Below are 8,686 nucleotides of genomic sequence, written 5' to 3'. Positions count from 1 at the left end.
ACTGATCAATACACTCATACATCTTCTCTCCTTCTCCCACTTCGTTCGTACAGCTCAGAAGAAGAAGTCTTCTCTCTCTCTAATGTGAGGTACAGGTGGCCGAATTACAGGACTGACTGCAGGGCTGAATTACAGAGCCGAATTTCAGGTAATTGCAGGATGTTGACCAGTGTTGACTTGGGCAGTTTTGACACATTTTAACTGCGGTTTGGGGTGATTCCTCTCTGTTCTAACAGGCCGCGCCTGTTGGTGGCAAATTCAAGGCAATCCATGATGTTTGACTGAAGCCCTTATTACAGACTTTGACCGCAGATTGCTCCTCCATGTTGACCAGGTTTGACTGCTTCAATTCAGACTGTTTTGGGCTCTATTTGATCAGCTAAGAAGGCCACATTCACCACATCAGGACCGAGCTCCTTTGGAGACCTTTTGACTGCTGTCACATCTCTGGCTAGTGCACAAACTGACAACAGTTGACTGCTGTTGACTTGAGCTGATCTCAGTCAAACCAGATTTAACTACATTTGACTCCTTTCTCTTGGACAGTTGTTAAGCATATAGAGATTGGATATTGTTGATGTACTCTCTTTGCTGAATATTTGAATACAATCTAATAAGAAGAAGATTTGCAAGGGTTTTCCCCTCAATGGGTTTTGCCCTGGTCATTGACCAAATTTGTGTCTCTTGTCTCTTGGCTGTCTTTTATTGTACATTTGCTTAATTGTTCTATCTAATATTGCTCTATTGCTATTGGATAATTGAAAAAGTGAAATTGTTAAATTGGATGCTATTGGATTTTTTTGAAGTAATAGTTGCAGCATAGAACAAATTGAAAAATTAACAGTTCTTGGGTAGGAAACCCTTCTACAAGGGATAATAATTAAATAATGCCCTTGAGCTATCCACCAAGGGATATATCTGGAGACTGGTCCCTAAGGAACATTGAATATAAGGAAGAACCCACTCAGTCTTCAAATAAGGGTGTCAGGATTCTGCTTCATCACAATTTCTGTTATTTTGGGACAAAAAAATTACCCAAAACCAGACCAATGCATATAGACAAGTTATGTTGTGTATAGGTTACACATGAAAAGCTGAAACAATCTCACCCAAGATTGCCAACTCAAAGAAGTATACATAAATTCATCCTGTTCCGTCGCCTATTTCAATTTGCATCACCAATAATCCCCACAAGAACATAACCTCTTTGAAATAATGAAACCAATTTGCATCCCTCGCAATAATTTCATGCTCGACTATCCTTGAGAGATGAATTTAGTGGCAATGTGGCAGTCAGCACAGACGCAAATATTCTCGGTGATTCTGACTTGGGTTCCATTACTTGTGTTGAGAAGCCCAAAAGCATCTGCTAGCCTTTACTTATTTCAATTTGCATCACCAATAATCCCCACAAGAACATAACCCCTCCTTGAAATGATGAAACCGGTTTGCATCCCTCACAATAATTTCACGCTTGACAATCTTAGAGATGAATTTAGTAGCAATGTGACAGTCACCACAAACACGAAGATTCTTGGTAATTCTGATCGGGGTCCCATCACTTGTGTTGAGAAGGCCAAAAGCAATTGCTAGCCTCTCACTATGAATACAGAGAATGTCTTCCTTCAGCTCCTCCTCCACATCATACAATGCAAAGTTCGTATTGGGAACATAGCCTGCTGCTTTCATCTGCCCAGCCAAAATCTCCAACATTGCATAAATATTTTGACACTGAGGATGTGACCTGTCTCCCACAATGAATGCATGAACCTTGTTATCTACTTCAATTAAACTGTATCCAGCAGGTTTTTTAACTCCTCTATCTTTCATCATTGTTCTCACCTTTACTACATCACCCCATCTACCAGCTGCAGCATAGATGTTTGATAACAGCACATAGAATCCAGCATCTTGAGGAACGGAGTCAAAAAGGTGTTTTGCTGCATGTTCTCCTAGCTCAACATTGCAGTGAATCCTGCAGGCACCAAGCAAAGCTCCCCACACACTTGGACCAGGTTCTATTGGCATGTTTTCAATAAAGTCCTGTGCTTCATCCAAACGTCCAGCACGACCAAGAAGGTCAACCATACACGCATAATGCTCCATTCTGGGCACAATGCAATAACATTTGCTCATGCTATGGAAGTATTGCCAGCCCTTATCCACCAGGCCTGTGTGACTGCATGCAGACAAAATACAAATAAAGGTGATATGGTTGGGTTTCACCTCTGTCTCTTGCATTTGAGAAAAAAGTGCAAGGCCCTCCTTACCATGTCCTTGCATTCCATATCCTGCTATCATTGCATTCCATGTTACCACATTTCTATAAGACATTTGATCAAAGTACTGGCAGGCAATTCCTATATTTCCGCATTTGGCATACATGTCTATTAGAGCATTCCCTACACTAACATCAGCGTTGAATCCACTTCTAATTATGTAACCATGGATCCTTCTTCCTTGCTGCAGCACTGACAAATGAGCACAAGCTGGAAGGACACTCACCATTGTAACAACATTAGGCTTCACATCTGTCAGTAGCATTTGATTAAACAGTGACAAAGCTTCATTGGCGTGTCCATTCTGAGCATACCCCGCAATCATAGAATTCCAAGAGACTGCCTCTCTTTTGGACATCTTATCAAACAAGCCGCAAGCTTTATCTATGAACCCACACTTTGCATACATGTCTACAAGGGAATTGGCAACAAAAACATCCGACTGAAATCCATTTCTCAGTATGTAATCATGGATCAACTTTCCTTCTTCCAAATCTCCCGAATGCGCACATGCCTGGAGCACACTTAACACAGTAACTGAGTCAGGCACCACACCATCCAATTGCATTTGATGAAATAGTTTTATGGCCTCATCGGCATGTTCATTCTGAGCATACCCTGCGATCATCGTATTCCATGACACCAAATTTCTTTCAAACATTTCATCAAATAATCTGCGTGCACTCTCAATCTTCCCAAATTTGGCATACATCGCTATGAGGGAATTCTCCACATGGCCATCCAGCTCAATCCGTTTTTCCCTCACATAATCATGGATCAGCTTGCCCTTATCCACATCTCCCAACTGAGCACAAGCCTGGAACACACTAGCCATGGTTACAGGATTGGGTTTCATGTCTGCAAACTGCATTTGATGAAAAAGTGTCAAGGCCTCACTGGCATACCCATTCTGTGCATACCCTGCAATCATCGCATTCCAAGAGACAATAGTTTTTTTAGACATTCGGTCAAACAATAGACGTGCAATCTCTATGTTCTCACATTTGGCATACAAGGCAACAAGAGAATTTTCTACAGTAACATGAGATTCGAACCCATTCCGAATTACATAGTTATGGATCATCTTGCCTTCTCGCAAAGCTCCTAAATGGGTACATGCTTGAAGAACACTCACCATTGTAACAGGCGTGGGCATAATGCCCTCTGTTTGCATTTGACGAAAAAGCGCCAACGCATCAGCTGCATATCCGTTCTGAGAATACGCAGCAATCATCGCATTCCACGAAACGGCATCTCTTTCAGACATTTTGTCAAACAGTTTACGAGCAATCTCCACACACTTGCACTTGGCATACATTGCTACAAGCGCGTTCCCAACAAAAATATCCGACTCGAGTCCAGCCTTTACCACATGGTTATGAAGCTCTCTTCCTTCTTGCAGCGCTGATAACTCGGCACAGGCCTTCAGCACTGAAGAATAAGTAAAGTTGTTTGCTTGTATCTCAGACCGCTGCATTTGATTGTAAACACCGAAAACACCCTGTGACAGCCCATTCATAACATACCCTCTGATCAAAGCATTCCATAAGAACTCGTTCCTTTCACGCGTTTTGTCAAACACCTGGCGTGCATACCCCATGCTACTGCACTGAGCACACATGGTTACAAGTCTGGTAGCCAAATAGATGCTTTGGTGATAACCAGAAACGACTATTTGGGCATGTACTTGGTTGACTGATTGGGTATCAGTACATGCCTTCAACAGAGAATCGAATGAATTAAGCTCAATGGGAATGGATTTTCGCTCCATAACAACTTTCAAGGGACCATCCTGGCAAAGGGGTTTGATGTCGACCGACTGCCATTTTTCTTCTCGATTTCGAACAGTGATAATGACTTCATCGGCTATGAATCGCATATAAATACGTCTGTAAACGTTGATTTTGTGATGGTTGTGTTGAAATGACGAAGCCAAGTCCATCAATTAAAGGAAAAAGCTAAACAGTAGAAAGAAAAAACGAGTTCAATCGAACTCTGAAAGTGAGAAGCTACATATCTCACGTGAACCTGATGGAGATGCAATGTTCAAAACTTTGCTCACCTGTCTGGTTTCAACTGTATGGTAAAATCATCCCCACAATACTCCCTTGGGTGATTCCGATGCAACCAACTACGACTCTTTTTAGGAGAAACCAATGTCATTCACCCACAAGGAAGATGTCTTTTTACATTGTAGTTTAAATCAACAATGTGCGCATCACACAATTCCCAAGTAACAAATAGTTTCTAAATGGTAATGGATTATGTATGGATTATGTATGAAACTATGGGAACCAAACTTCAACCCCAATATAAAAGCTTCAACAATGGTTTTACTTCAAGTTAGATTGCCTAGTCTTCCTTCAAACTATTCGTACTTAGAGATCTAAACTTAATCAACAATTCTTCGTGTACTTTTTATCTTCATTGATTCAATAACCAATATCTATAATTTCACTATAACCCATCATTATAATTCTACTATTTGTACCAAGATATGTATTTATGTTGACTTAAGCAAAAGTTTTCCTAACCACATTGTGTTTATATATGGAAATCGAAGTTTCATTATTGGACTATGAACATATTGCTTTTCGATGCATGATTTCCTTTCATAGTGGTGATATGGCGGCTTCCAATCGAAAGGTAAAATCATCTCTAACTCCAAAAGGAAAAGTTTGAGCATCTTCTTGGTATAAAGGCACACAAGCCTCAGATCATTATGTAGATCCAACAAGGACCTCCATGACCCAACAATTGCACCTTTAAATTGCTCAATGCTTGACAGTAATAATGACACCAATTTGAATGCAATACCTCATAAGACAAATCTGATCTAGTTAATCAAGCCCTCAACATGGGAAAAAAAAGACATAATTCATGTTCATTAGATCGGGAAATGGATCCAACTTCATTGCAGTCAGTGAAATAGGGATGTCATGTAAGATACCCCCTAGAATATCTCAAATTTCACCACTAAATTTTCTTTGTTTGGTTGAGTTTGGTTGAGTTATGTTGATCAGTGGTTGTCATTGATGTCGACCCAAGCAACACCAGGGGCTACCCCGATCTTGCTTGGGAATTTTGACTTGACAACTTACTCTATTTCGAGTCAAGGATCTTCTAGATGGATTCTACTCGTCGAGATGTTTCCATTGATATATGACATGCCACATAATTCTTCATGGTTTGAGAGATATTCGTGTTTGAAGTTAGTAACCCTAGTTAGTGGGCTAAAACCCTATGGGGTTGTGACATGGCACTCATAATTGGTTTTGGTCATTGAATAGTCAATAATTAATAATGTTTTTTTTCTCCTAAAATCCCTCCAACGTTCACTTGTTGAGGACCCTCTCAACTCAAGACATTCATATAAATAGTGACTCTCATATCCTCCTCTAGTAGTGATTTTGTGGCTTCAAACAGACCATCGTGGAATTTTCGCTATAATTTTTTTCTATGAAGCTTCAGATGTTGAAATTAAACCCCATTTGAGCCGAAATCTTGATGAACGCTGTGACCAAATTTCAAATCTTGGTTCACTGTATTTTCGGAGATATGATCTGAGGAAGTTAGGGTTTTTGCAAGCTCCTGAATTCCATGTCAAGCAAGTGACGTTGGGAAAATAATCATAACCTTCTCTCTGAGCATTGGATTCAAATTTCATAAATAGTGGCTAAAATGGAACGAACTTTAGTTTGTTGGGTATCTTTTTTAGGGTTGAAGGTTGCAACAGTGACACATAGCACTTAGTACAAGCACGCTATACTGAATCAGTCTATAATCAAGTCATCGTGGGAAATTGGGCATAACTCTTTCTTGAAGAATCTAATTTTGATCAGACCTGTGGTCTTGGAAATAGGACTCACAGGGCTACAATAGGACGAACTTTCAGACCCTGGAGATCCGAAATCACATAGATACAACAGATTCAATGTCGAGCTCCTAGAAGGCAAGAAAAAACATGCATTCAAGGATCATTGCAATAAGGACCACATATCAACAGTCAAGGGTAAGTCTCCTAAAATAAGGTATGTATGATTAGTGTTTACATTTTAATTTTGAGTATCATCTCTGACATATGTTTTTGTAGGAAAACGTAAGTATATACAGGGTCTTGGTTATATCTCTATGTCTCTATATGTCACAATTAGTTTTGATACCACATTTTAGATGTCTTATTCTTGATACTACACATTTGATGCTACATATTCTTGATGCTACACCAAGTCTGCTAAATCTATATGTTGTTGTAAGTTCATGTTACTTATCTTGTCATGGTTTACAGAATGGTCTCTGTTGTTGTACTTAGACCTTGGTCCATGACAAGTCTAGGGTATGTCATAAGTTTTTATTGTATATATCTTTAGGTGAGTTTTGGATATAGTCTTGCATAGAGTCCATGCCTATATCAAGAGTGAGAGTATTTGTCTACTACTGCAACAAGTCAACCAAAAAAGTGACAAGCACACTTTAGGTACGCATTGTAATTTTAATTTGTATTTAATCATTATTATGCACTCACATGTATTTTGCAGGCCGAGATAAGTTGAAGGGTATTTTGTTTTGTTTGGGATTGGTTTTGTCGGGCAAATTTTTCATGCAGGTAGAAGAAGATTCAAGCACAACATCAAGCAAGAATTCAAGAGCAGAAGTATCAAATCAAAGGAAGCATTGCAACGGGACATTCTTGAAGACATGACAGCCATCCAGATATCATGAAGTATTGTTAAGGCCAAGAGTCATCATTGTAAAAGAGTCATTTGTAAAAGATTCATCATTGTAAAGTTGTAAAAGAGTCATCATTGTAAAGATTGTAAAAGAGTCATTCTGCCTAGAGTCGAAGAGGCAGTGTTGGGAGGTATAGGAGTCATTGTTGGGATGATGTCATGGTTGGGTTGCAAGTCATAGAGTGATTGGGTATTTGGTCAAGTACACAAAAATCATTGTACATCTTATTGTATCGTGGATTATTGTCCCTGGTTTGGGAATACACGGTCTTGTCTTATTTCAGTCATTATAGGGTGGCAGGGAGGTGCTAGGCAGGTGTATGAAGTCGCCTACAGGTTGGGGCTCGTGAACACTTCAGGGTGGTAGGGTGGTGCTAGGGCAAGTTGTGGCTCGTTAGGGTGTTGGGGCATCCATTCAGTTGATTACTGAAGAAACCAGGGCATTGGGGCGTCCTTCCAGTGGTAGCTGGAGAAGAATGCTTTTCTAGAATTCTAGGAAGTTGTTGCTTTAATTTCAGTTGGGGATGAATATTAAAGAATTTATTAGAAAATATTTTGGTGGTTTTTTACTCGAAGGGGGTTTTCCACTTAAAATTCTTGTGCCTGATGTGTTCTTTTATTTACTGTTATTACTGTATAAACATTAATAATAATTGAAGATTAACTAATACTCTAAAAATACTTAAAAGTGCTAATTCCTAAGGAATATTGATTCACCCCACCTCTCAGTGTTTCCAACAGAGTTTGTCACTGAAGTTATTTGTCAAATAGTTTGCATGCACATGGTTGTTGGTGTACCTTTCTCATATTTTATTCAAATAAACATACACAGTAGCAAATAAATGCCAAAAGAGAATTCTAGGTAGCAGTCTATCATTTGTATTAAAGTAAAAAATAATACATACCATGAATAGGAGTTTGCTACAACAAAATTGAGACAAATATAACAAGAAATGTCAACAAGGTTTACCACAACAAATGGTTGCACAAGACTATTACATATTGTTGGTACAAGCTTCAAGAATATATCAACTACTTTGAGAGTGGCAACCTTCCACACAAAAAAAGCAAACCCCAACATCAACAATCTCAGTCTCCACACATTGACTATAACTTGACCCACAGAAAGATGGAATCCGACCCTCTTTGAATAATTTTTCGTTTTCCCTTTTGAATGTTTCTCCTAGTCTAATACAAATGGAAATGATGACCCCCTTCAACAAGTAGAACTTCACCCAAGATAGGGGTTGCCTTTGATAACAACTCGACTTCTTCAAACTAACTGTAACTCAACCAACAAAAGGGTATAACTCAACCCTCCTAACAGATTCAAACTCAGCCCTTAGGAAGAAACATGACTCATCATCCCTTTACAAATGGCAGAACTCGACCCTCTAGAAGTGATAGAACTCGGCCTCTTGGAATGTGTGAACTCAACCTGTCAAACAATATAGAATACCAAAAGTCAAGTTATAAAATCAATTGATAACACCTCTGAATTACTTCTTTCTGCTCATGTATTCTTCTTCATCCATAATGAAGCAAAATGTCAAAATCTGAGTGATCCCACTCCAATACTCTCTAGGGTGTATAGTTTCAACATCGAAACCAACAACTAGAATGAGAGTTTCCAAAAACCCTAGTCTCTTTCTTAAGAGCTCTCCAAGGTTCTAATTT

The 8,686-nt window shown here is 39.2% G+C and overlaps 1 pseudogene; it reads right to left on the bottom strand.

Moving 5' to 3' along the window:
* Positions 1-217: 217 nt before the first annotated feature.
* LOC149192463 (pentatricopeptide repeat-containing protein At1g11290, chloroplastic pseudogene) lies at positions 218-4,515 on the bottom strand (annotated as a pseudogene).
* Between the last annotated feature and the right edge of the window lie 4,171 nt (positions 4,516-8,686).

The sequence above is a fragment of the Pinus tabuliformis genome, chromosome 2_2, assembly GCF_031772625.1.
Source record: "Pinus tabuliformis cultivar Carrire ecotype Pingquan chromosome 2_2, CPIR1, whole genome shotgun sequence".
Taxonomy (NCBI): Eukaryota; Viridiplantae; Streptophyta; class Pinopsida; order Pinales; family Pinaceae; genus Pinus; species Pinus tabuliformis.
This window is presented reverse-complemented; position numbering and strand designations above follow the sequence as displayed.